The sequence below is a fragment of the Macrobrachium nipponense genome, chromosome 4 (genome assembly GCF_015104395.2).
Source record: "Macrobrachium nipponense isolate FS-2020 chromosome 4, ASM1510439v2, whole genome shotgun sequence".
In the NCBI taxonomy this organism is placed as follows: domain Eukaryota; kingdom Metazoa; phylum Arthropoda; class Malacostraca; order Decapoda; family Palaemonidae; genus Macrobrachium; species Macrobrachium nipponense.
Window position 1 is genome coordinate 132,254,690 of NC_061100.1, and position 20,938 is coordinate 132,275,627.

Consider the following 20,938-nt stretch of genomic DNA (forward strand, 5'->3'; position numbering starts at 1 on the left):
AGGTCACTTTCGGCCAAAGCCACCCAGGACCTTTTGCACAGTCGGCAAGAAAACCTCGCCTTTCCTTTCCTACCAAGCTAAGAAGGAAAAGGCAAGTGTTCGAGAACCCTTTCGAGGGGCATCTTCATCAAGAACCTCTACGTTTAGAGGTCGTAGACCTTCAAGAAGGGTAAGACTTTCGCCAAGTCTGTTAAAGCCCCCCAAATAACTTGCAAGTCCTTCAAACAACGGTGGGCGCCAGACTCTTAGAGTTTGCAGAAGTCTGGGCCCAAAAAGGGGCGGATCCTTGGACCTTTCTATTTTGAGGAGAGGTTACCTCATCCCTTTCGTCGAAAGACCTCCCTTGACGACCATCCCAAGGGAACTGACGGAACCAGGTACAGAGACCCCATCATGAATCAAGCTCTCCATCTAGCAGTAGATCAGATGCTGGAGAAGGGGGCTATCGAACTAGTGACAGACCATCATTCATCGGGCTTCTACAACCGCCTTTTCCTAGTTCCGAAGTCCTCAGGGGATGGAGACCGGTGTTGGATGTAAGCGCCCTGAACTTCTTCGTTAGTAAAAAGAAGAAGTTCACGATGGAAACGCCTTCATCAGTGCTGGCAGCACTTCGTCCAGGGGACTGGATGGTTTCCTTGGATTTTCAGGACGCTTACTTCCACGTACCGATCCATCCTTCCTCGAGGAAGTTTCTCAGATTCATGATGGGGGGGAAAATTTTTCAAAAGTTTTTCAGTTCAGGGCTCTGTGTTTCGGCCTCTCGACGGCCCTCAGTGTTCACGGGGATTTGGGGATTTTTGAGGAATGTGGCTCAATGGCTTCATTTGAAAGGGGTGAGGATATCCATGTACCTCGACGATTGGCTAATAAGGGCCAATTCAGAAGATCGTTGTTTGAAGGACTTACAAGTAACTTTAGAATTGACGAAGGCTTTGGGACTTCTCGTCAATTTCAAGAAGTCATCACTAATTCCCGAGCAAGAGTGTGTGTATCTCGGGATACAGATGAACTCTCTGAGTTTTCGGGCTTTTCCCTCGCAGGAAAGGATAGCCCGAGGATTCGAGAGAGTAACAACCTTCTTAGGGAAAGAAGTATGCACAGTGAGGGAGTGGATGAGTCTGCTGGGGACACTCTCCTCTCTGGAGCAATTCGTTTCCCTAGGAAGGTTGCACCTGAGACCGCTCCAATTCTTTCTTCATCGGGAATTGGAGTCGTCGTTCTCAGGATTGACGTTCTCCTGTAGTTATCCCAGGACATCAAGAAACATCTCTTATGGTGGACAGATCCCAACCTCTTTGCGAAGGGACTGTCTCTTCAATCACAGACCCCCAACCTGGTGTTGTTCTCCGACGCGTCGGACATGGGGTGGGGTGCAACTCTGGGAACCAACGAAGTGTCAGGTACCTGGGTGGGGGACCAGGTAGCCTGGCACATCAACAGAAAGGAGTTGATGGCTGTGTGGTGGGCTCTGAAGGCTTTCGAGCCCAAAGTCAGAAGATCGGTAGTGCAGGTCAACGCGGACAACACTACAGCTCTGGCATACATCAGGAAACAGGGGGGACGCATTCCTTCTCCCTGTACGAGACAGCAAGAGACCTTCTTCTGTGGGCAGAAGAAAAGAGGAATCAAGCTTCTCACCAGGTTCGTGCAGGGAGAAAGGAATGTAAGAGCAGATCTCCTCAGCAGGAAAGATTTCAGGTCCTTCCCACAGAGTGGACCCTTCATCTGGATGTATGCCAGAGACCTGTGGAAGTTATGGGGCAGGCCACACATAGACCTCTTTGCCACGTCAAAGAACAAGAGGCTGGATCCTTACTGCTCTCCGATATCGGATCCAGAGGCATAGCAATAGATGCTCTTCTTCTAGACTGGAACGGACTCGACGTCTACGCGTTTCCCCCCTTCAAGATCCTGGGGCTAACTATCAAGAAGTTCGTAGAGTCCGATTCAACGAGAATGACCTTAATCGCTCCCTTTTGGCCGGCCCAAGAATGGTTCACAGAGGTACTGGAATGGTTGGTGGACCTTCCAAGATCGCTCCCGCTAAGGAGCGATCTACTCAGACAACCCCACTTCGACAGGTACCACAAAAATCTCCTCGCTCTCAGTCTGACTGGTTTCAGACTGTCCAAAGTTTGGTCAGAGCGAAAGGCTTTTCAGCAGCAGCTGCTAAAGCAATCGCAAGAGCGAGGAGACCTTCCTTGCGTGTATATCCAGTCAAAGTGGGATGTCTTCAGACGTTGGTGCAAGAGGAAGAACATTTCCTCTTCCAGTACCTCTGTGACCCAAATTGCGGATTTCCTTATTTTCCTCAAAGAAGAATGTCATCTGGTTGTGTCAACTATTAAGGGATACCGCAGTATGTTGGCGGCGGTATTTCGGCATAGAGGCTTAAATATATCCGATGATAAGGACCTGCATGATCTTATTAGATCATTTGAAACCATTAAGCGTCCTCATGTAGTACCGAACTGGAATCTAGACGTAGTCCTACAATTCCTTGGATCGTCTAGATTCGAACCTCCTGGCTTAGCCTCTTTCAAGGACTTGACGAAGAAGGCTATCTTCCTTTTGGCCCTAGTACAGCTAAAAGAGTGAGTGAGCTCCAAGCTATTGAGGGCAATGTAGGGTTTAAGGAAGATTCTATGGTATGTTCGTTTCTTCCAAGTTTCCTTGCAAAGAATGAAAACCCATCACGCCCTTGGCCCAGCTTTGAAGTTCGTAGTTTATCTTTTCTAGTAGGGGAAGAGCCTGAAAGAACTCTTTTGCCCTATGAGAATTATGAAGTATTTCCTTAAGAGGAAGGAACAACTTAAGGCTAATCAAGATGTACTTTGGTGCTCCGTAAAGGAACACCCCACTCGGCCCATGTCGAAGAATGCTCTTTCCTTTTTTCTGAGAAGCCTTATTACAGAGGCACATGTTGCCTGTAAGGAAGATCAGTTTAGACTACTGAAAGTGAAAGCTCACGAGGTGAGAGCCATCGCAACTTCGCTTGCATTCAGAAAAAATATGTCTGTGCGGAACTTGATGGAGGCGACTTTTTGGAGATGCCAATCGGTTTTCGCAAACCACTACCTACGTGATGTAAAAAATCACATATGATAAATGCTTCGCCTTGGGTCCTTTCGTATCGGCGGATTCGGTGCTGGGGCAGGGAGCTGAAACTTATCCTGTGTAATTTTTTATATGTTACCCTATATTTTATATTGTTGTTTTTTGGTTGTCTGAAAGAGGTTGCAGGAGCACCTCTTTTTGTCGTAATATTAAACCCTTTGTATTTTGGTTAGGTGGTCTGGTGGGTTTTGGCTCCTTGCAGAGGTAGTGGTAAGGATCTGTTAGGTAAGCGGACAAGGTCCCTCTAACAGCATCCGACTTGGATTCTACCACAATAGGGGATCACATATCCCAGTGGTAGATCCGAAAGTCTTTCAGCATCAGGTCACGTCCTAGCTGTAGCTCTCCAGGCAATGCAGACTCAGAGATAGTATCTATGAAGTCTTCATCCTGAAAAGGTGAGAACCAAGGTTTTTATATCCTACAACATTAGTTGTTTCCCGTCTTACCTGTATTATTGAGCTGTCTCTTACCCTCCACCAAGGGTGCCAATCAGCTAAGTATATATCTGTCAGGGAAGTTCATGTACAAAAATGATATTGTTAAACTACAATAAAGTTTTGTACATACTTACCTGGCAGATATATACGATTAATGGCCCACCCAGCCTCCCCTCAGGAGACAGGTGGAAGAGAAAAATCTGACAAGCTTACGGGAGTGGTTCGTACATCCGCCACCCAGCGGCGGGTAAGGTAGACCACCTGACCTACCTGTCGCGTGTGCCGCGAGATTTGAAATTCTGTCGGGAACGTCGGAGACTATAGCTAAGTATATATCTGCCAGGTAAGTATGTACAAAACTTTATTGTAGTTTAACAATATCATTTTTCATGTTAAAAATCTGGTTTGATGCCATTTAGAAGCCAAATATCTTCAGTTTCTTGTATTCTGTTAAAAAATGGAAAACAACAAACTAAAAATCAGTGCTGAAATGTTTGCTGAAAATTTCCTGCAACTTATGTCATCAGGATTCGAGGGGTTGGGAAGAGGTTGTCATTTTGACATTATAAGAATCTCAGAGTTAAGTACTGTACCATAATGAAAATTATGCCCATGTGATGAATTAGATGCAAGATCATGTTGATATAACTGGACCAAGAGTTTTGTGTTTAGGAATGCAACATCATAATTCTTGAGTAATATTTCCATCATGTCATTGGTACAGTTGTATAATACTTATTGTTTTTAAAGGAGTTTATAATTGTCTGAAGATGTATACTGTAAGTGAAATGATATCTTTTTTCCACCTGAGTGATATTAGGATTTCATTATGCTAGTTGAAGGATAGAATGCCTTTAAAACTAAAAAAAATCAAGCATACCGTTAATAACTTGCATTTTTCATCTTTCAGAGCTACACAAAACAGGAAACTTCAAAATAACAATCCACTGAACTGGTAGATGTTAGAGATGAGTGATTGTACACTATACTCAATTTAACATGAAATTATAATGAACTGATCTCTGGATATGTTAAGATAATGTGGTAGGTACTTTTTTTTCATTTTTTTTTTTATTTTCAGGTGTCTTCCATAGTAAAAGTATGTGTGTAATTAATTTCTTTAGCTTTGTATGTACATAGAGTTAGAATGCCAAATTTTGTCAAGAAGATAGAGGCTCTTACATCTTTCAAACAGAGATGAACACTTGTTCTATTAACCCTTCCTTGTCATATAATAAATATAACACCAATTTGTAGCTTATGTTTTAACATTTGCCTCCAATTTCATGTGACTTTTGAGTGAAAGAAAGAAATACTGATTACTACTATGTATAAACTTAAATAAAGGTCTCTTGCTTAAGAATTTTCAGTGACTAATTTGTACATATAAAGGTATCTTGTTTAAGAATTTTCAGTGACTAATTTGTACATTTTGCTATTATAATCCTAACCAAACTGATGATTGTAAAAGAGAAAATGAAATGCAGTGTAAGACAGTATATATAGCCTTATGCTGTACCTTGATTCAAAGAAGAGTACTTTTCCTCTCTCCATTATCATCCTTGTTACTAGTGATAAATAATCAGTGGTTTCGTCCTTTCAGAAAAGTTGATATATACTACAGTAGAACCCCAGTTCTCAACCATATTAGAATTTGACATAATCGGGTTTCGACTCAAAATTTGTAGTAAATTTTATAATAATAATAATAAAAGGATTTTGACGTAAGGAAAAAATCTATTTCTGGGCGATTGGCTCGTGTCGCCAGCGAAATATCCTTTAATCTATTATTTCTAGGGTAAAATTTATCTAACTACATACCAAGAGAATAAATAAAATAAAGAAAAAGGTCAGTATGACTGACTCGCTCACCACCTCTAGGAGGGTGTCGGTATGAACACTAGGCGAGTGAGACCACTACCACGAGCCAAATGCCAATAGAAAATCTCCCACTACAAAAACCCTCCAAGAGGGGAGCCGTCCCCACAGAGGGAGCAGCTCGATACTACTACTACTACATCCCATGCTTGCGACTGCTGCGCCTCTAGTGGCCATCCTGAAGTTAGCAGACAATCTTGAGCGAAGGGATGGGTAGGGGGGGGTTATTTCGCTGGCGACACGAGCCAATCGCCCAGAAATAGATTTTTCCTTACGTCAAAATCCTTTTTCTGGGCTCAGCTCGTGTCGCTTGCGCGAAATCGTACCAGAGAAACAGCACAAGATTGTAAACAAAGTAAATAAAATATAATAAAATAAAATAGGTCTCAAATAAAAAGATACAAAATAAAAGAATGAATATAATTGCTAAAAAGATACAAGTACACAGTAAAACAAAATCAGAATTATGCTTAAATTACCCTTAAATCTAATTATGTTAATAATATAAGGTAATTTACATATATACAAATAGGTACAATGATTACCTATCACAATAAATCTGTGTAACAACATGTATCAAAAATAGAAATAGCAATTAGTATAAATTTACATAAATATTTGATCAATGATAAAATAAAATATCTTAGGAATGTATATGACTTATAATACAAAAACCCGTAACCATTGCATTATGATGTATCCCCTAGCATAAAAATAAGGGGATAACATCTATGAGATCAGTATGGTAATCAGATGTGAGTGTCCCTAACCAGACAAAAGGGGCACTATACAATCATAAAGCAGCTAAGACACAAGGTAAATGTTAATGAACAAGGCAGGAATAGACGAACTGTTGGGTGAGGCAGGTTAGAAAGGAGGACTGAATCTTCTACTATAAATCTAGCTAGAGTCAGGGGAAACTATGTTACCCGCTGCTACTGCTGGGAATTTCAGAGCTTCCAAGGACTTAAGGTAGTGACGTTTGAACACTGTCGGCGATTTCCATCCGGTATACTTCTTTAAATCAGCAAAATTCATATGTTGGAAGTAATTAATTGAGGTGGCTACTGCCCTGACATCATGTGCTTTTGGAAAGGAGTCAGGATTGGCTTGTTTGATAAAGTACAGGATTTGTTGCCTGATGCCTTTAGTGGATAAAGTACCACTTTTTCCCTCCTAAAGAGGGGCCCCGATGAGGACGAGGAGGTCCTGGATAGAAAGGCTCGTAAGGTTGAAACCGGACGACAAAGGGAAACATCTTGTGGAAGGGGTAGTACCTTCCAAGGTTCCCACCTCATCAAAGGATCTTCATTCTTGCTAAAAAGCTACGTTCCGGAGAAAGTAGCACTTCCCCGTGGGAAGGAATTGAATATGATCCGGATCTCTGGATAAAGCCGACAGTTCTGAAATTCTTGCTCCTGAAGCTAGGCTTAATAAAAACAGAGTTTTTCTCAGGAGCATCATAAACGAGCATGTGTCATTATCGGTTCGGAAGCCAGTTTTAGAACATCGTTTAAGAAACATGAAAACTGACGGACGTAGGCCTGACCGAGGGCCTAAGTCTAGCACATGCTTTAGGAATAGACGAGAAATAGGTATCTGTCAAGTCTATGTTAAATCCAAATTGAAATATCTTTTTTCAATGCTGACTTGTTTGTCGTAATCGTGCTAGCTGCTAAACCCTTTTTCAAATAAAGATCTGAAAAAGGATATAGCAGAATTAACTGTCATGATTCTGATATCTGACTCTCTCAGGAAGATTGCTAACTTTTTGACGGCAGCATCATACTGCCTCAAAGTTGAATCCCTTTTATCGGATTCCAGGAAAAGAATATTCTGAGGGTCAATATTCGCATCTCTTTTTTGCCGCAAACTTCATGAAATCCATAAAGTTAGGGTTTTGAGAATCCCTGAGGAAGCGAACACAGTCTTCGTTTGTACTGACTGGAGAGCTTGGGACTGGGGATCGAAGGGGACGAAGACCCAGTTCCAGGATCAGGGTGGTACCAATTGCTCTCGGCCAGTCTGGGGCTACTAGAGCCACTTGACCCCTGAATGTCCTGAGTTTGTCTAAGACCTTCATAAGGAGATTCACTGGAGGGAATACGTAAATCTTCTCCCAGTTGTTCCAGTCCAGAGCCAGGGCGTCCGTGGCGTAAGCCAGAGGGTCCAGGTTGGGGGCTACATAACACGGTAGTTTTTGGTTCGCTTGTGATGCGAAGAGATCCACCTGTAGCCCTGGGACTCTTTGAAGGATCCATTGGAACGAACTCTCGTCTAGAGACCATTCCGACTCTAGGGGTACTGATCGGATAGGGCGTCTGCTATGACGTTTCTTACTCCAGCTATGTGGGTGGAGGAAAGATGCCACTGAATTTGTCTGCCAGGGAGAAGATGGCTATCATGACGTGATTTAGATGACGTGACTTGGAGCTCCTCTGTTTATGCAATGTACTACCACTGCGCTGTCCAAGACTAGCTTTATGTGGGAGTACCTTGGTGGGCGTAATCTTTTCAGAGTCAAGAAGACTGCCATTGCCTCCAGTACGTTTATATGGAACTGACGGAACTGGGGTGACCAAATTCCTTGCACCTTTTTGGACCTGGGAGTACCCTCCCAGCCGCTTAAGGACGCGTCTGTGTGGATGGTAATCCCTGGTGGAGGGAACTGAAGAGGGGACTGCCACTGACAGATTCTTGACTTTTGCCACGGCGAAGCCGGTTCTTTAGAATCAGAGGTACTGAGGATAGCTTGTCCCTCGACCTGACATTTGCTCGAGATCGCCAGATCCTGGTTAGATCTTTCAGTTTGGCTTTCATTAAGATGTTCGTTATTGAAGCAAACTGGAGAGAGCCGAGGATTCTTCCTGAGCTCTCCTCGATGCTAGTTTGTGACTTAGAAATTGCTTGACTGACTTCGCTATTTCTTTCCTTTTGGTGGATGGAATCGACAGAGTGTGTGAGGATAGATTCCATTGAATGCCTAGCCACTGAAAGTTTGACTCTGGGGTGAGTCTGGACTTGGATCTGTTTATCTTGAATCCTAGATATTCTAGGAATTGGATCACTTCAGTGTGGCCTTGTTGCATTCTTCGACTGATGGGGCCAGATCAACCAATCGTCGAGATACGCTACTACCATAATCCCTTGAGCTCTGAGCTGTTGCACTACTACTTCCGCTAGCTTCGTGAACACCCTGGGTTGCCACGTTGAGCCCGAACGGGACTACCTTGAAGGAGAACGTCTGGTCTCCTATCTTGAATCCCAGATACGGACGGAAGTGTCTTGCAATAGGGATATGATAGTAGGCGTCTGTAAGATCGATAGAGGTGGTGACGGCCCCACGGGGAAGTAAGGTCCGCACCTGTGAGATCGTGAGCATCTTGAACTTGTCGCAGCGGGATGGCTAAGTTTAAGCGGGACAAGTCTAAGATTACCCTTCTTTTGTTTGAGCCTTTCTTTGGACGCTGAACAAGCGACCTTGAAATTTTAATCTCTTGACTTTGACTATAGCTCCTTTCTGAAGGAGGTCCTCTGCGTACTCTGTCAATTCGTTGGAAGGAAGTTGACGGAAAGGTCTGGCTGGAGGTGGGTTCGTCAACCAGCTCCAACCCAGCCCTTTTGACACTATGCTTTGAGCCCACTGGCTGAAGTTCCACCGGTGGCGAAACGTGAAAACAGCCTCCCTCCTACCTGAAGTTCCTCATGGTTCTGGTAACCCCCTCGACCTCCTCTGAAGTGCTTTCCCCTATTGAAGGGGCCTCCCGATCCTCTCCCACGAAAGGACGCTTACCTCTGCCTCCCTTGTTCGAGCGGTCATACTTCTGAGAAGCTTGACTCTCGAAGGCTGGATTGTAAGCTGGAGAGATGGCGTATGAGGTGGAGGGTTGAGGCTGAGGGATATCACATAAATAGGCTGTGATTGACCTTTAGACGTGGAGGGCTGAGCTGTCTGCACTAACGGCACTGTAGGAACTTGTTGAGGGAAGCGCGGCTGCTTCTTTTGGTAAGGTTGGAAACGTTCTAGGCTTCCTTTGTCCCTTACCTTTTGGTGTCAAGTCTTGCTTCTCCTAGCCGTAAGACCCTAACGGTCCTTAAGGCTTTGGTTCAACCTCGTAGCCTCTGCTTGTACTTCCTTTACCATAGCCTCTGGGAAGAGATCTGCGCCCCAGATGTTAGAAGAAAGTAACCTATTCGGTTCATGCCGAATGGTTGCCTCTAGCAATACATGCTTTCTGCAATTTGTTCTAGCAGTGGCAAAACTCGAACATGTCTGACTGCACCGTTTGAGTCAGGCTTTGGTCATAAGCTTAAAAATTGGTTCTGAACCATAAGCCATGGTTTGCTACCTCAGACATAGCCATCAGGTGATTGACCTGGCTAGTCGTGTTTTCGAGTCAAACTCCGCTTGAATAAGACTATCCGGGAGCCTGGGCAGCTTTTCACCACAAATGCTCCATAGCACCGTCAGGTTTGAGTTTGCCAGCTGTGAAAGTGTTAGGCAAGTCCTCCCCATAATTCTCCAATTGACGGGAGCAACGGAGAAGTGGGGGTCTGCTTCTTTCAGCTGAGGCATGGGTTCCCCTTTCTGAGCTGCTGAGATGGTCGACCTCGCTATCTGGTGAAGGAAAGGGAAGCGGGGTACCTTCGTCCATCGTGAAAATGGTAAAGGGACTTTTGAATGGTTGGATCTTGGTATCGAAACAGTCCATGTCGTCTAGACATCTAAGCCATTCTCGTTGGCCTGGTCCCGAGAATAGAGGACTGTCTCCTTTGGTACCCATGTCATCTCTAACCATAGCCGAAGGCGTGAGCCTAGCGTAGCCTATGAAGGGAGGCTGTAGGCCTTCCGGGTAGAACTCGAAGTCCTCTATTCTTCGAGTTCCAAACTCGGTATGGAGATGAGACCATCTTGGAAGGGAGCATATGACGCTACTCTCCAAGGATTGTTCATGGAAAAAGCGGGCAGCGAGTCATACGGGGGAAGCTGAGATCCATAGTGTTAGAGGTTGAGGGAGAGGCAAGAGGGGCTTCTCTTAGGCCGGCTATAATAGTATCCTGAGAAGTTATCCTATCCGACAGGCGAGATATCATATGTTCCATACTCGTCTTAAGGGAGCCTACCAAGTCGCCCACCTGTTGCAACAGGCCAGTATTGGTGTCCAGAGCCGGAGCTGCTGCGGAGGTGGAGGGGAGACTCTGAATAGGCACCAAGGTAGTGGAACTGGTGATACTGCCGGGGTGCGGGATTTCTCCTTAGGCTTACTCTTTGAGGACTTTGAGCCGGAGCTAGACCCTTTAGACCTGTCTGGGCCGGGATTACGAGCCGGAGACTTACGCGAAGAAGAAGACGAGGACGTCTTCTTCGAGGACGATGACGTCTTAGTCAAGGTCATATGCTTAGACTTGATCTTAGGCCTAACCGAAGCCTCTGAGGAGTATATAACTCATCACCGGTAAAGCCTGGAAGGATGGTGAAGTTGCAGGGGTAGAAGAAACAGTCACTCCCAAGGGGGACCTTGGGTACCTGCATTACTTACCTCGACAAAGGTCGTCTATACCTACCATAGGTTCAACATTTATATCCAGGGTTGCGACATCCGTGGAGATATCCTGGTCTTGTTCAGTCAAGGAGGCCGCCAGCTGTTGTTGGATAAAGGCAATAGAGGGGTCGCCTCTACCGGTCGACGTACCCAGTCGCCTTGCCTCCGGGGAAGATTAACAAAGCTAAACGCTTCTCCAGTATGTAGGGCTGACCCTTGGCGGCGTTCTTGCCAAAACCTCCGACCAGGCCCGCAGGGTAGCCAATGCCGTATCTCTTACTGCCGGAGCCTGTAAGAGAGGATATTTTAGATTTAAGAACCACTTAAAACTAAAACTTAGGATATAACTTAAACTAGATGCCTTAAGTTAAAGTAATGATGAAAACTTAAGAAGCCAAAGAAGCGGAGCGGCATGCGGAGATGGAATACTTACGCCTTCCAAAAGCTGGCTCACCAGATCGTAACATATGGTACACGTCTCCATGGTACCAGACCTGGATGTCCCCGTGCGGAGTCGCGCATGGAGCATGGGACCGGCAAACTCGTGTCCACCGGGGTCCTGAAGTGTAGCGGAACATCCCGGATGCTCACAGTTGGTGGCCTGTAAGTGGGAAGACACATGAGTATCTTAAAGGGGTAACACTTACAGACTGAGGACAAAAGAACTCCGTTACGTGGCGGAGCTCGGAAAAAATTTGGGCATAACCCCTCCCTGCATTGCCTGAATAGGCTATAATCCCGGAGAGATCCGGTAAATACTAAGGGAGGGGTGGGGATGGTTTAAGAAACTTAAGATAAACTTAAAGATAACTTAAACCTACATGCAAGTAACCGGACTAGGTCCCAGTGAAGCGGAGTGTAGTAACTCAGCAATACACGGTACGGTTAGTAAAGACCTATTGTATGCTCCGGTCCAACTATGGTGGACTATACCCTTCCGCTGGATACCAGGACTCCGATAGGGAGGAGCTCTAGTAAGGAGGGAAGGGCGAGATGACATACGGACTCGCGCTAACCCGGAGCGACAAGGAAGTAACGGAGGGGGGGAAGGCCAGAGCCCCCCACAACGTACCACCCGGCCGAGCCGAGAAGCGGAGAGGTCGGAACCAGTCAGGACTGTCGGACTCCCAGGGCCCCTCCGGTGGAGGGGAAGGGGGAGGCAGGCTCGGGCATGCTGGGCGAGCAAGGACAGACCGACCCACCCACGCCCGACTCTATGGAGAGCGGGATGAGGGGGAAGGGAGACTGGCAGGCGCCTGGCTGACTCGTGATCACGTAGTGACCACGAGGCGGTAACTAAGATACGGTAACCAAGCCTAGGCCAACCAACTGATCAGAGAGAAGCTATCGGGAAGCAACCTGAACTGAAAAGCGGTAGCATATAGGCCCATAGGGCGAAAACCAACTGATCAGAGAGAAGCTATGAGGAAGCGACCGAACTGATCAACGGTAGACTAGGCTCTACGAGCCAGGACCTAGGCTAAGCCAGACGCCAAACTAACCTAACAACAACAAAACATAAAAATATAATATATAATAAAAATGAAAGAAAGAAGCTAAAATAGCAGGAGAAAAAATCCAGGAGTGTGCGACTAGCCCGAAGGCAAGTCTACCACTCAAAGCTAGTCAGGGGCCGATACAAAGAACCTGGACTAGGGTCTGGATAGAAAAAAGCCCTACATAAGGTGAAATACATACATGTATAACAACTTTGAGTAGAACCGTAATAACGCGGATAATCAAAATAGAGCGTAAAATAATAAGGGATGTTCTAGGTATGGGAGACCAAGAACGAACAACAACTGCGGCAGGACCATGCTGCCATGCTTCCAGCCCCCGAGAACGTATATACCTAAAAAACGGCAAATACCGTCTCGGGGACGGAAAAAAACTCGCTAACCGTAAATACTGAGTACTAACTTTAGCTGCTGCGATAGCTGCACGCTCCATTATAGCAAAAAATCCACGAAAGGGCACAAAAAAAAACACAGAGAGAAAATAGCACGTGTGGCTCCTGGCGCTAACTTTTAAAGGATGGCCACTAGAGGCGCAGCAGTCGCAAGCATGGATGGTGTAGTAGTAGTACGAGCTGCTCCCTCTGTGGGAAAGGGCGGCTCCCCTCTTGGAGGTTTTGTAGTGGGAGATTTCTATTGGCATTTGGCTCGTGGTAGTGGTCTCACTCGCCTAGTGTTCATACCGGACACCCTCTAGAGGGTGAGCGAAGTCAGTCATTACTGACCTTTTTTTTTCTTTATTTTATTTATTCTCTGGTATGTGTTAGTACATTTACCCTAAAAATAATAGATTAAAGGATATTTCGCGCAAGCGACACGAGCTGAGCCCAGAAAATATGCTTTATTTCAGCTTAGGGCCATATACATGGAATATACAAAATACAGACAATAACATACACAATCTAGATACATGAGACAACATGATAAAAAAAAGAAAATTAATAATTGGCACTTATCCACAAAATAGCTGAGGTAGCATAAAAGCTAGTAATCATAATACTGGTAATAACAGTAATAATATTGGTGAGAAAAAAAAATATGCATTGAGAGTAATAACAGTTAGTGCACATATTATATAACTTAAATTTCAACTAGAGACCTTAGGTGGATACAGTAGTCAGGTCCAGAGGGCTAAATACAAAAATTGAATGTAAAAAAAACTTTACCTTGATAGTAATCACAGTAATAATGAAAAATTAAAATATCAGCAATAAGTGTAATAATGACAAAATCTGCAGATGACATCTTGCCAATATACAGAGATTAGGTCCTTTAGGGGACAAAGGCATCATTTTCCCATCTTTCCCACAATATAGATCTTCTTCTTGCTTCACTCCTTAGAATGCTTTGTATCAGCGAGTTGCTGCTGTTTCTCACTTGGGTTACCAGACAGGACATTGTTCGCCTAACAATGATTTTTAAATTGTCCAGGTGGTTTTCTATGAACATCTGTGTGGCGGAGAGGTAGCGGGAGTGTTTGTGAGGGGTCTCAGAATGTCATTGTGCACAACAGTGGTGCGTCTCATGGTCTCTTGGGTATACTTCGTCCAGAGGGAACACCCATAGATACTGTAGCAGTATGAGCGGAGGAGCAGCAGTTTCACGTCTCGGTGACAGAAGGCAAACCTCCTTGCAATCATGTTGCCAGTTGCACATAGTTTACGATGCCTCTGTTCAATGTCTGCCGTATCTTTTAGGTCGTCGGTGATAATGTGAAATTCGTGCACAAATTCCGAGAAAAATTTGTGGTTCTGCAATATGCTTAAGCGATCTCGGGAGCAGCGACATGCTCTTGGTCTTGGTTTCGTTGTAGATTATATCAAATTCCTCTGCATATTGGCGGCAAGTGTTGGTGAGTTTTTGGAGACCTTGCACTGATGGGGAAATCAGAACCATATTGTCGGCGTAAGAGAGGTTGTTTATAGTTGTTTCATTGACGGTGCATCCGATTGGGAGTGAGTTCAATTTGGCATTCAAGGCATCTGTGTACGTATTAAACAGGTATGGAGAGAGAATGCCCTCTTGCCGAAGCCCGTTTAGGGAATCTAAGGTGTACGATAATACGTTACCCCATTTGACACAGAATTGCTGTGTGGAGAACCAGCAATGTAAAATGCCAATTAGATACAGGGGTGTGCCCCTTTTATGCAGCTTCAGGAAGAGCTTCAGGTAGTTTACTCTGTCAAATGCTTTTCTCACATCTACAAAACAAAGGGAAACAGGAGAGGCTGATGATAGGTAGTAGTTCAGCAAATCTTTCAGTATGTAGATGCAGGTGTCAGTTGAGTGGTTTGCTTTAAACCCAAACTGGTTGTCAGTGGTGTGTAGAAAGGGGAGAAGTCTCACTAGAAGAACTGACTCAAGTATCTGCGATGCGATCGTTGTGATTGCAATCGGCTGGTAGTTTCCAGGGTCAGCTGCATCCTTTAGCTTGTTTTTTATTAATGGTATCAAGTGAACTAAGAGTAGGGAGTCTGGAAGAAACTGGTGAATTATGCACGCAATGAATGGGGCAGCTAGCAAAATGTAAATTATCGGATGGCAGAATTTGAAGGCCTCTGCAGGAAGACCATCACAGCCGGGCGATTTATTATTAGGTAGGCTGTTTATGGCATTGCTGATGTTACTTGGCGCAATACGGTCTGCAAAATGAAGTTGAATGTTGTCAGTAAGGAGGTTCTCTACATCCCTTCGGGAATCTTGATCATTTATGCAATTCAGGATATTGTTGAAGTGATCGCCCTACATACTTGCGATAGCTTCGTCTCACTCTGCTTCCCCTACTCTCTGTGATAGCTTTTTAGTTTTGGGATTTAAGGACTGGATATCTTTCCAAAGACGAAGATAATCACCAGATTCTAAGTTTCTAGACATTGCATCGGCTCTTAGTTGTTTTTCATTTAACCTGCAGTGCTTAAGAGCAAATTTGAACTGCGCTCTCACCTGTCTCATTAGTAATGCAGTGTGCCTCCACAGTAAAAACATTTTTTGTGGGTATGTATACAGATCTTTAACCAAGTTGTTCCATCCAGGTATATTACGAGAATTACCTTGTCGAAATCTATAGGCAGTCCTACCCGAAGCAAGCATAGCGGAGATTATGTTCGAATAGAATTCATTCAGCTCCCTCCTGTGGTGATCATTTCTACAATTTGTGTTAGTACAAAGTAAGGCGTCTGCCGGTTGAACTATTGACCACAACCTGGTTTCCGTGGTCGCCCTAAAGTATCTGGTTTTCTGTTGGTTTTTAAAATCCCAGTTTTATTGTAGTGTCTTACCGAACAATTATACAGCAGTGATTTCCACGAGCGGCAGGAGACTAAATTCAAATTTGTTCATGAGACTTACTTGGCAGATATATATATAGCTGTATTCTCCGAAGTCCGACAGAATTTCAAAACTCGCGGCACACGCAGTGGGCGGCCAGGTGGTAGTACCCATTCCCGCCGCTGGGAGGTCGGATATCAGGGAAACCATTCCCATTTTCTATTCATTATTTTTTTTCTGTCGCCGGTCCCCCGTAAACACTGTTTACAGACGCCGCCCAGGATTTTTGGATTTAACTCCGTTATAATTATCTGGATTGTCTTTTGGTTTTGACTCTGGATTGTTGGATTGGCATACGCGGATAGTGGACTGTTTTTTGGATTTTTGGATTGGCTTTTATATGAAACGTGATGTCGGGATCAAGTTCAGTGAGCTTCAGAGTGTGTGTGAGGAGTGATTGCAAGGTGAGGCTACCGAAAGCATCGGTAGACCCCCACACAGTATGTATGGGGTGTAGGGGGCATGTTTGTTTGCTGGTTGATCGTTGCATGAATGCAAAAGTTTTTTTGACTGAGGATGAATGGAAGGTGTATGAATCCTATCGGCGTAAGTTGGAGCGCGATAGGATCAGGAGGTCTTCCTCCTAAAAGCGGTTCTACGAAAGGTAAGGGCCCCAAGTAACATTTCTCCTATATTAACACCAGTAGAATTTGCTGCACCTAATCCTGTGTTTGTTGCCTGAGGGCCCTAGTTCTGTGTCTGGAGAAGGTAATGCCCTTTCTCTGATTCTAGAGTCATTGCGCACTCTAGAGTCCAAAGTGTTGGCCCTTGAAAACGGCTTGATTAAAGTGTGTGATCGTGCCCCTAGTGTTGTGGAGGGGGCGTCAGATCGGCCCCATAATGCCTCTAGGTCTAGACCTCTGTCGGACTTCCCCAGACCTCAGGGAGTGGGCATGTCGAAAGCCGCAAGAGGGTTACGGGGGCTCCCCACCGATCTGGCGTCCCTTCGGCAGGACCTGTTGCTACTTCCCAGGCTGCCAAGGAGAGTGCTCAGGCTCGCATCCTAAAGGACTGTTTTTCGTCCTCCGAGGCGCCCTCCCCGCGCAAGGGGTGGAGCTCTCGGAGTGACTCGCGTCCGTTGAAAAGGACTTTTCCTAGGGAGGACGCTTTGCGTCCCCTCTCTCCGCTCTCGTTGCGGTCTTCGCCTGCGTCGTATGACGCGTTTCCTCCACAGAAGAGAGGTAGGACGTCGTCCGAAGGGACGACGCTGAAGGAAGCGCTTCTCTCGCGCCCTCGGAGAGGCAGGTTGCTGTTCCTGTGAGAAGGAAGGAGGCGTCCCCCCGCCCCTCGTCTTCTCGCAAGCGCAGCCCTTCACCTCCTCTCGGTTCTTCACCTACGAAGAGTATTCTTGCGTCGCTTCAAGACCAATTGTCGACCTTAATGGCTTGGAAGACTCGCCCAGCAGCAGTTGAGCCTAAAGCGAAGGAAGGACGCTAGACTGCCTGGTCAAAAAAAGGAGGACGAGGCAGTCTCCTTCTCTGTCTCCTCGTTCGTCGCTGTCTCCGCCCGCACGTCGGGACGCTTTTGAGGACGCTCGACAGGACGCCTTGGAGGACGCGTTTGAAGACGCTCGGCAGGACGCTTTTGAAGACGCTCGTCGGGTTGCTTTGTTTGACGCTTTGCCTGTGGAGAAGGCTTTTGAGAGCGCTCAGAAGGACGCTTTGAAAGCGAAAGCTGGACCGCTTGAGCGTCAAAACTAAGGACGATCCTCGAGAGAGACTTGGAGTTTCCTCTCTGACGCGCAGCGAGGTCAAGGACGCTCTTCGTGGTTCGAGCTCTAAAGATCGACGGAAGGTCGGTCGCCTTGAAGAGGCGATGTTAGTCTTCCTCGAAAGCCTTTGTTGAAGGCTAGACCCGTGGGGCGCACGCCCTCCTCCAGAGGTTCTATCTCCTTTGCCCTCTTCGGGAGGAAGGAGAACATAGTAGTCCGGCTGACTCAGTGGACGAAGAACAGCTGTCAGTTTCGTCGGTTTCCGACTACGGCTAAGGTGCTGGTACGACTTTTACGTTCCTTGTTTGGGGAGAAGTTCCAGCCTGCAGCTCCTAAGTCTCCGCCCTCTCAGTTTTCGTCTTCGAAGTCGGGCAAGGTTTCGGAAGTGGTGGAGATGAAGACTTCCTTGTCCACTAGAGAGCATTCAAGAAATTGCAGGACTGGATGGAACGTCGGAAGGATCAGGGCAAGTCGACTTTCGCCCTGCCTCCCTCTAGACTTAGTGGGAGAGGCGGCATTTGGTATGAGACCAAATCGGAAGTAGGAATTAAGATCCAGTCTTCTTCCCAAGGGGACTTTGCTAGTCTGGTAGACGCCCAGAAAAGATCCCTTTTGTCGTCGCGAAGATTCTTGGACACCAACGGAGATCGACCATCACATGAAAGGTCTGTTAAAGACTCTGGAAGTCTTTAACTTCCTAGACTGGTGCCTAGGAGTCCTGGATCTTCAATCTAGGAGTCCTGATTCTTTGAGTCTGGGGGAGCTGTCCAATGTGTTGTCATGCATGGACAAGGCCGTCAGGGATGGTTCGGAAGAGTTAGTGTCTCATTTCGGCACTGCTTTCCTCAAGAAGAGAGCGCTCTTATGCAATTTCACAGCGAATTCTGTTTCTGCATCGCAGAAAGCAGAGCTTCTCTTTGCACCTCTTTCGAGCCATCTCTTCCCCCAGGCTATGTAAGGGACCTGGCAGTGAGCCTACAAGAGAAGGCTACCCAGGATCTCTTGGCCCAGTCTTCTAGACGTCCTGCAGTCCCTATCACGTCGTCGTCTGGACGACCTCCTAGGAAGGTTAAACCCTTCGTAGCGCTCCTCCCTCGAGAGCTGCTCCTCGAGGGAGAGGACTTGCAAGAGGAAGAGGTTCCTTCAAACCTAAATCCTCTAAATGAGACGAAAGTCCTTCAGATGCCTGTCGGAGCCAGGCTAAAGTTCTTTGCGCGGGGAGGGGGCGTGGAGAGAGAGAGATTACAGATGCGTGGTCCCTCAAGATAGTAGAACAGGGGTACAAGATCCCCCTTTCCCCTAGTACCCTCCCTCCTCCTTTCTTTCAACGACTCCCAGAGATCTTTCCCCGTCGTATCAAGGGAGAACAGCAGGTTCTTTTAGATCTTTTGGAACAAATGATCACGAAAAGAGCGGTGGAGCAGGTCTTAGACCTGGGGTCACCAGGATACTACAACAGACTTTTCCTGGTACCAAAACATCGTCGGGGGTGGCGTCCAGTCTTTGACGTAAGCAGCCTGAATCTTTTCGTAGAAAAGAAAAAATTCAAGATGGAAACACCTCAGTCGGTTCTAGGAGCCCTAAGACCGGGCGACTGGATGGTGTCCTTGGACCTACAGGATGCATACTTTCACGTGCCTATCCACCCTCTTTCAAGAAAGTTTCTGATGGGTTATGCTAAGGGACAAAGTTTGGCAATTCCGAGCCCTTTGTTTCGGTTTAAGCACGGCTCCGATGGTATTTACCATGCTCATGAAGAACGTAGCGAGATGGTTACATTCTGCAGGAATAAGAGTGTCCCCCTGTATCTCGACGATTGGCTTATCAGAGCATCGTCAGAAGAAAGGTGTCTGAAGGACCTTCACTTACGTTCGGCCTTGGCGAAGTCCCTGGGACTTCTAGTCAACCTCGAAAAAAGTCGCATCTGACCCCAACACAGTCCATAGTGTATCTGGGGATTCAGATGGATTCAGTGGCTTTTCGAGCGTTTCCGTCCCAGGAACGACAGCTGCAAGGCTTAGAGAAAGTCTCGGCATTCCTGGGGAAGGAAGCTTGCTCGGCGAGGGAATGGATGAGTCTGCTGGGAACCATTTCCTCGCTGGAAAAGTTTGTTTCCCTGGGAAGACTACACCTCAGACCTCTCCAGTTTTTCTTAGCAGACGAATGGAGAGTCAGAGAGGATCTGGATGCGACCCTTTTCATCACCAAATCGGTGAAGAACCATCTAAGATGGTGGTTAGATCCTCGGAAGTTTCGAGAGGGGATGTCCCTAAAGCTTCTGAGCCCAGACCTAGTGTTGTTTTCCGACGCTTCGGTGTCGGGATGGGGAGCAACACTAGGAGGGGAGGAAGTGTCAGGCACCTGGATGGGGGGAACAGGTGTCCTGGCACATCAATGTAAAGGAACTAGCGGCGGTTTTTCTGGCGCTACAGTTCTTCCAACAAAAGGTTGCAGAGAAAGTAGTCCAAGTCAACTCGGGACAAACACCACAGCCCTGGCGTACCTAAAGAAGCAGGGAGGTACACACTCACGTCCTCTGTTTTATTTAGCGAGGGAGATTCTGCTGTGGGCAGATGCGAGACGGATAAGGATCCTGACGAGGTTTATCGCAGGAGTCCAGAACGTCAGAGCAGACCTTCTCAGCCGGCAAGATCAGATCCTGCCGACGGAATGGACGTTGCACCAGGACGTCTGTCGAGAGCTCTGGAGTACTGTGGGGGTGTCCGTTATTGTCGACCTATTTGCGACTTCGAGAACAAAGAGGTTGCCTCTTTATTGCTCTCCTGTGCTGGATCCAGGAGCAGTCGCGATAGACGCTCTGCTCTGGGACTGGACGAACCTGGACTTATATGCCTTCCCGCCATTCAAGATCATGGGGGAAGTAGTAAGGAAGTTCGCGGCATCGGAGGGGACGAGGTTGACCCTGATCGCCCCGATGTGGCCCGCGAAACAAAGAATGGTTCACAGAGGTAATGTCATTCATTCATAGACTTTCCGAGGACATTGCCCTGGAGGAAAGATCTACTCAGACAGCCCCACTTCGCAAGATATCACCGAAACCTCTCCGCTCTGGGTCTTGACTGCGTTCAGACTATCGAAAAAACTGGCCAGAGCGAGAGGTTTTTCTAAAGCAGCTGCAAAGGCGATCGCCAATGCTAGGAGAACGTCCTCGAGAGCTGTTTACCAGTCGAAGTGGGCTTCCTTCAGGGCATGGTGTAGAAAGGAGGGAATTTCCTCTTCCTCTACCTCTGTGAGCAGATAAGCCGATTTCCTGTTACTATTTTTAAGAAATGTGCAGAAGCTAGCGGTCCCGACCATCAAGGGATATAAGAGCATGCTGTCGGCAGTCTTCCGACACAGAGGACTAGACCTGTCTGATAACAGGGATCTTCACGATCTCCTGAG

General features: G+C 46.5%; 1 protein-coding gene across 2 annotated transcripts in view; it reads left to right on the plus strand.

Moving 5' to 3' along the window:
• The window catches only part of LOC135211182 (uncharacterized), a 57,992-nt gene that overhangs the window by 13,553 nt on the left and 23,501 nt on the right, over positions 1–20,938 (plus strand). For both annotated transcript variants that reach the window (XM_064244396.1, XM_064244397.1), the window contains exon 2: positions 4,471–4,604. The gene's annotated coding sequence lies outside the window, so the exon portion shown is untranslated. The remainder of the gene's footprint in view (positions 1–4,470; positions 4,605–20,938) is intronic.